Here is an 8,003-nt window from a genome sequence, read left to right as displayed (position 1 = left end):
TGCTATGGACTTATAATCTGCTTACTTTATCTTAACTTACTTGACCTATAAGTCTTGGCATCCAGACTATCTCTGATTTCAGGCTCCAAGCCCTCCATGCCTCTCCAAATCTGCATTCTCGACCTTCTGTTTTTACAATTATTTTTAAAATCCAAGTTCTATGAATACTGTCTTCTTAAAAACATATCAATGCATTCATTGCTTTTCATTCTGCTGGCCTCTTCCTTGCCCCAGGTCCTCATCCCTTCTTGTCACGATTGTTAGCATGACCTGCTAACTGGTCGCTTTGCTTCTAGTCTTTCCCTCCCTTTATCAGCTCCTCATGGCCACCTGAACAGTTTCTAAAATATAAACCTGGCCATAAACTCCCTTGTTTAAAGCCCTGAAATAGCTCTCCATCACCTTCAGAATAAACACCCAGCTCTTTATCTAGGTGTACAAGTCCTTTTTAAACCAGCTTCAGTCTACTTTTCTAAACTATTGCCTATCCTTCCTGAATGATTTGCAGTTCCTAACTAACTCATCCTTATTTCAAATCTGCAGCTTGTTTTTGACCAGCAAGGTATAACTCTTAAGACCGGCTCACCACTCTGCTCTGCTGCATCCCCCTTCCTGGTGTAACACTGATGCAAGGGGCCAGGAGAGCTCATTTGTCTCCTAGTTCTTGTTTAATTCCCTCTATTTAAGGTGCAGGGTGGTGAGGGTACATCTGTGCCTTTTGCTCTATTACCCCTTTATCAACCATGGTCTTGAAATTGTGTTTCTTGCCCTCCCCTGCCTCCTAACTCACTGGACATTTTGGAGGCAGAGCTATAGTGCCTGACCCACACTCCAGGTTTCTAGTGCCATGGATGGATTTCATAGAATCTTCCACATTTCTGCCTGGTTTCCTAAATGGCCAGTGATGTGCATTTCAGAGGTGGTGAGCTAGGGTAAGACGTATATTATGGTCCACGCAACAGCCAGGCTCCCCAGCCCACACAGGCCCCTTTCTCAGTTTATCTCAGAGACAAATCACATCCTTCACCCACCCCATGCTCTTTCCTTGGAGACATCTGGCACGTGGCACCCTGGTGTGGCATGACAGTGTCACCAGCCAAGCCAGAGAGGAAGAAACCCTCCTGTCACAGACTGGCTTGGTGCCTTGTTTATAGTATATTTTTATCTCACTTTCAATTTTACTTTCTTATTTTTGCCTCCATTTCTTAAATTTAAATATTTGATGTCAGTTCAGTTATTTTTATGACAATCCTCTTTCCCTTCCAGAAACAGAAAGCGAAGGAGATGCAAAACCCACTGGGACATCTGTCTCCCACTTTTAATTAGTCCCTTTTCCTTTTGCACGACACCAGCAGTAGTAACGACACAGTGTTCTGTTTTAACCACTCTGGGCAGCCAGCCCTTCACCATCATTTTCATCCCCCACTACCCTCACCTCAAGGGTCTCCAGTGCTCCCAGCCACCCACATATTGTCCTGCTGAGCTCCAACTGGGGTCAAGTTTTTAGGGAGTTTCCTAAGCCCTTCTTCTCTGAACCTGGGTGGCCAAAGGCTGATTCTGCATCATGAATTTTATTTTCTGTCCACTAATCCATTATAGACAACTCCATCTGATTATACAGTTTCCCTTAAATGAAACCACCTATAAATATTCCTCTTCGGGACTTAGCTCCCAAGCAAAGCAGGCTCTGTGTGTTCTAGCCCTGGTTTTACTCCTGCCTTAGAAAACCTCTCTGTGCTCCATCTGGTATACAGAAAGAAGACTGTCTCCCATCCCCCCACCCCCTCCTCGGGAGATTAGAGAACATAAGGGAGGAGATCTGTGCTCTCTGGTGGAAGGGAGGCTTACGGATTTCAGCGAGATTATCGTGATTACTCGTTGCTCCCCTCTTGGAGCTTGTCCCTCTCCCTCCATACCCTTGTGAGGGGAGGGCCAATACCTTTTCTATTTCACTGTTCCAGTTCTCCTGTTCAGATTGCATCTCCTGGACCTGTACTGAAAGAGCCTAGAGGGTCCTATTTTGTCAGCCCCTCTCCAAGACCTGGCTGCTGGGCACAGTAGGGGCTCTTCCTCCCCTCCCACCCCTAGTCCCTAGCTCTGTTGAGCTCAAGAGGACGGCATTGCATCTGGGGCCCCATGGCGGGCCTCGCTCTCTTTCTTATGGTTTGGTGGCCAGAGAGAGCTGAGACCCTTCCCCCTGGACCCACCTTCTGGAGAAGGGTATAGGTATTTTAGGTGGGGATGGTGTGTTTTAGTCTTTACATTTCACACAACTTGCCTTCCTTTGTTTCATCCCATCATAACCCACTGAAACACAAATAATAGGAAGGATGTTTAACTTTCTTTTACAGAAAACATAACTGAAGTTCTGAGAGGTTAAATGACCTGCTCAGGTTAGTGCCCCAGTTGGCAGCTGAGTCTGGACAAGAACCCAGGACTTCTGACTCCTAGTTGAGTGCTCTTTTCACTGCATCCCATTGGATAAAGGGCCTGGACTCTTAATAAAGTGGACTCTTTGCTTTCTCATGTTGCATCTTGTACTGCCTGCCCTTCTTTTGTTGTAGTCTCTGGATGGTCACCCAAGTTCTGTCTCAAACCTTATCAAGCCCTGAGCTGCAGGGCAGGGGAGGTGGACCACCAGGTGTTTGTGTGTGGGGGGAAACAAGTATGGGTTGTGGGTCGGGGTGGCTTAGGAACACATGTTCCATATTAATCTTTATTTCAATGAAGTTGTTTGAGTTTATGCTTTATTGCAGTGCTTTAAAATAATGGGTTTCTAATGGTGCCCCCGGGGGTAGCACTTGCACTTTTGAGATCCTATTGCTGGAGTGGCTCACGAGACCTACCACAATAATAGAAATGAGGCACCCCCTGGTGCACCATCTGAATTTATAATAGCAATTTCTACAATGCCCCGAGGCCAGCTCTGTTTGTATTTGAGAACATGCGAGAGCTTGGCAGCGGTGGGGGAGCTCCTCCCTTCCTGTCCTCTTTTGATCTGAGCTCCTCTTTGACCTGGTGGAAGGTCTTTTACATCCTTTTACATCTGGTTCTCATTTTTCAGCCTCAAAGGAGAGCACTCATCCTCTCCCACTTTGGCTTTGGCCTGGGCTGGGAGGTCGATGGTGGGGAGTGGTCACCTCCTATCAACCACTTCCCTCCTTCCTCCCCGTCTCTCAGCGCCCTGTGTGCAAAGCAGAAAGCCCCCCTGGGGTCTTCTGTGCCTTTACCACCAAAGCGGTGAAATATGAAATGACAACATAATGAAATGAATTTGGTCTTATTAAGATTCCAAATGGCTGTCTGTTTTTTCTCTTTTTCCTTTCCATTTCAGCCAGAGACCCATGCCACAGTGCAGATGGCAGAAGTGGGTCAGTGCTGCTGGGGTGGGGGCAGGGGGAGGAGCGCAGCAGGGGAATCAGGGATAAGGGGCCAGTTCGGTTCAGGTTGGGAAAGTAGGCCCAGGGACCGAGGAAGAGCTGAATCATCCATTAGAATTTCCGGACACAGGAACACAGGGTTTGTCTGGCAACCCTGGAAACTCACCCACATGGAAAGTTTTCTTGGACCCAGGAGAGAGAAAGGTGGTTCATGAAGACAAGAAATCTCCACTTTCTTCCAAACTGCTTGGTGATTGCCCTGAAAATATTTGACATGAAAAATGAGCAACAGCACCCCCTTCCTCTCTTCCAATAAAATTAAAGCACGCTTTATAGAAAGTGTGAGCAGCATCAGCACACAGATTATGGATTCTCTATGGAGCTGCAGGTGTCGTTTACCTGATTCCAAATGCCCAAGGAGGGGCATGGCTATTCATCCATCTGTCCATCTATTCATGCATGCATGCATCCATCAGATGTTATTGACTCCCTACTATGTGCCAGGCATCTGCAGGTTTGAAGGTGAAGGTGACACCATCCCTGCCCTTAAGGACTATGTGGTCCTTTATACGTGTGCCTGGGGACCATCCCCCACATCTCTGTGCTTGATTTTCCAGTTGAGAGAACTTCTTGAATCAGTTCTTCTATGAACTGCTCTCATTCAGAGAGGAGGAGGAGGCTTCAAACACTGCACAGTTACCCAAGGCAAAGTCTAACTCTGGCTGCACATTAGAATCACGTGCGCTGCTTTTAAAATATGCTGTTGACTAGGTCCTATGACCATAGCTGACAATTAGTTTGCCCATTAAGGTATAGGGTACTGGGTCAGCATCTATTCAGTTGGATGGGGCTCAGGCCTTACTGGTCAGTAGATCTTTTAACCATTAACCCTGGCCCTGCCCCTGCCCCAGACTAATAAGATCAAAATTCCTGGTGATAGGGGCCTGAGCATAGATAAGGCTTTTAAAAAAAACTTTCCCAGTGATTCTAATGTGCAGCCAGGGGTGGCTTTGGGGGGAAACGCCCAGGTGTGGTAGAAGCACCTATGAGGCCTGAATGCCACTAAAGCCAAAGTTGGGGACAATTGAACTCCTGCTCTGATTCTCCAACTGGAGTTCCAGGGGGCGAAATGTCATCATCGCCAAAAAGGGTCAGTCCATGTGGAGCTGTCCCTAAGCATAGGATGAATGAATGAACAGAGGAAGCTTTCAGTTCCAGAATCTTAGAGGTTTTTAGTAGCAGATAGGGGCCTGATCCAGTCCCCTCTTTTTACATGTGACAAAATTCAGGTTGAGGGAGGGATTCTCCATGATGTCTGAGGGTAGATATTTGCCTCCTGCCCCAGAGCCCTTAGGTGGATCCCTGGAGATTCAGTTTTGTAGCTGGAAAAGGTGAGATAATGACTCTGCAAGGATGGGCTTCATGTGCCTCAAGACGGGCATTATCAGCCCAGGGGAAAGTCTTTATAGTTGGGCTGTGTGAATTATTTGAGAAACAAAATGATAAACAACTTCTCCACTCAAAATAATTTTGCTACTTTTGACTGCCTGTGTTGGGGCTGATGAAAATCAAGTTCCTGTGGCATGTAGCTCTTAAGAGCCACCAAAGGCAGAAATCCCTGGAACTGCAGGGTTGTTGGCCTTTCTGCCTGGCACCCCAATTGGTGTGGCTGGCCTCATGGTGCCAATTCTTATGTGAATTCCTGACATCGGTCTTCATAAGCCTCTCAACCCACTTACCTCTGGCTGCCCTCTGTGTGCTTACAGGGTCCTCTGCTCCACGGGCTCCCTCTTCTGCATTTCCTTGGTAGAGGCACTGGCTCACCTTGAGATCCCTGCTCTTGGAAACTGCCTCCCTCAAGTAAGATTCTGAAGACCTGGGCCTCCTACCTTTACTTCCACTCCCCGGTGGCCCTCTGCTGCCCCCACCTGCCACAAGTCCACACTCACCACGGAAGTTCTCAGGAGGCCTGCCCCACATGCCTCAGTAACAAACACCTACTATTTTCCCTGTGTGTCTGATATTTGCTAGGCACCATTGCTTATGACATCTGGTTTAGTCGTCTCAGTCATTCTAGGTAAAGCATGGTCCCAGTTTTACAGAGGAGGAAACTGAGCCCAAGATAGGTAGGTCCCAGAGCACCAAGAGGGAGACATGAGTTCAAACTCAGTATACTGCTTCTTCCACGACACATTGGCTGCTTCTGTTAACTGGCAGGAATAGTGGCCATTGGGGGAAAAAAACCAAATGAGAAATGATCTGAGAGTAGTGGAAATTAGTCAGATCATCATCACCAGAAAGGGATAATGATGCGACTCAGTGATTGTTGAGGACGTGGGGCTGTTGCGTCGATTATGGTGTGGTGTGACTTTTCCCTTCCCTGCCTTCTCATCTCAAGTGCCCTACATTTCCTCCTCTTGACAGGATTGTGGATGGTAGGAGAAGCAATATTCTTGGACCATTCCGGAACAAGAGCTCCAGACCCAGGAAGCAGATAAACGAAAAGCAAAGGACACAGAGTCTGGTGAGCTAAGCAAGGTGGGAAGGTCATAATACATCAAAATTCAACTGCCAAGAAATCTGTGGGGGCCAAAGGAACTTCGCAAGATGGGGGTGGGTGAAGAGGTTTGTGATGGGAGATGCATAGAATAAGGAATTTGGAAAACACGCCACAGTAGTGGCCTCTCCCAGGGGATCCCAGCACTGAAGTAGGGTCCGCTTGAGACTCAGCAGCCCTCATGCCCTCTTTCCTTGGTCAATTCTAAGTGAGCTGGATGCAGGGAGGCTGCAGCTGCTGGGTGCTGACAATGGCTGCTAGGTAGCAAGGGCAGGAAGGAGACACTGGAGGCATTTCTCTGGCATCAAATTTAAAAGGAACTTTTATCAACATCCTTACCATGAAGAGTTGAGAAGTGCACTGTTCCCAATGGGAGTGTGTACCAGCCTTTGTACAATGGCACACAAAGTGATGCTTTTGGTGTAAGTAGTTATACATGCATGTATTGCTGTGTCTGACCGTGTTCACATCCACACTCCCACATACTGTCACTCTGGGAGGGTGCATTGGAACCTGGCAGAGAGCTGTTTTTAAGGATCCTAGACCTGAAGTTGAGTGAAGCAGTGGAGAGCTGATAGGTGAGAGTATGAATTTTGTAGGAAAAGCTAGGACCTATAACATCAAAGAGATACTGTAACTCTGGAAAGGCTTGAGTTCAGGTTGAAATAAGTCAGCTAGGGCAGGAAATATCAGGTCAACACTTTGGGGCTAAAAGGCATATTTCAGAATCTGACCATCAGTTGGAGAGATGACACCGGTGGCATGAGTCATTGAGATGTGATCTGATCTTAAGGCAAGGGCTTTGTCCTGTTCCCTCTAGAGTTTGTGGACCTAGAGCTAATCAATGACACTAGAGGCTTCAGGTCAACTGTCCTGCCTCGTCCCAATTGTTAAACTGGTGAGAGAAAACCAGAACCTAGAAAGACTTGTCCATTTCAAAAGTTATTTATAATATGAGACATCAGGTAAAAGATGACAGAGGGAAATATTGTGGCTTGTGATTTATATTGTTATATTTTTTCACTTTTTCTTTTATTCAAAAAAAATATTATGATGTGCCTATCAAGAAAAAGGAACTCTGCAATGTGCTGCTATGAATACAAAGAATAAAAAGAAAGAACTCTGCTCTCAAGGAGTTTACAATCTAGAGGGAGAAGCACAACATGCAAACAACTCCATAGTACTTTAAAAGTACTTTGTGAAAAGCAGCCTATTGTAAGAACAAAGGGAAAGAAGTGAATAATTATTGGGTGGGGAGAAGGGCAGTGTCAAAGAGGAGGTGGCCTTTGATATGAGCCTTGAAGCATGAATGTGATTTTAGTTGGGTGGGGAGATGGAGAGAAGCAAGTAATCAGGAGGGAATTTTGAGATGAGGGAACAGCACGGATAAAAGCATGGAGGTGTGAAGGTGTGTAGCAAGGCAATTAATCCAGTGTGGCTAGCATTTAGAGGGCTGCTGTGGAGATGAGACTGGAAATATTTAGTATCCCCAATGAGAAGAATCCAGGTAATTATATAATCCTCCCACTTGAATTGGCTAGTGTGTAAGGGACCTGGATTGGGTTGGGGGTGGGAGGCAGGTCTAGAAATAATACATTATCTTAAGCACACATGACAGCTTCAACATATTTTCCCTTCCCTTCTTCCCCTTGCAGCCAAACAACCCTATTTTTGTAAAAGTATGTACACCTCTCCCATGCATTAAGCTCATACACCCTGTTTTCCTTACCTACATACTCTCAGCCTTTCCTGAACCCCTGTATTCCTCCACCTGACCTGCAGTGTGCACCTCCACACACCAGCACAATAGACTATACAGAGGGCCAGAGGATCATTAAACAAATATCATTGAGCTTGGAAGGAGGATGCAGAAATGGATTGCAAATCAGGTGCAAAGTGATGCATTCTGCAAGTCGGCTAGAATAATTTTAGACCCTGGACCTCCTGCTGAAGTGAAAAATGACATTTATAGGAGGGAAGCTTAGAATTAATCCTCCAAAATGATAGTAAAGTGAATTCTTTGCTGGCTTTGCTGTGATTGCCCTCCCTCCCATTTCTGACGCTCC

This window comes from Choloepus didactylus, chromosome 4, assembly GCF_015220235.1.
Source record: "Choloepus didactylus isolate mChoDid1 chromosome 4, mChoDid1.pri, whole genome shotgun sequence".
Taxonomy (NCBI): Eukaryota; Metazoa; Chordata; class Mammalia; order Pilosa; family Megalonychidae; genus Choloepus; species Choloepus didactylus.
This window is presented reverse-complemented; position numbering follows the sequence as displayed.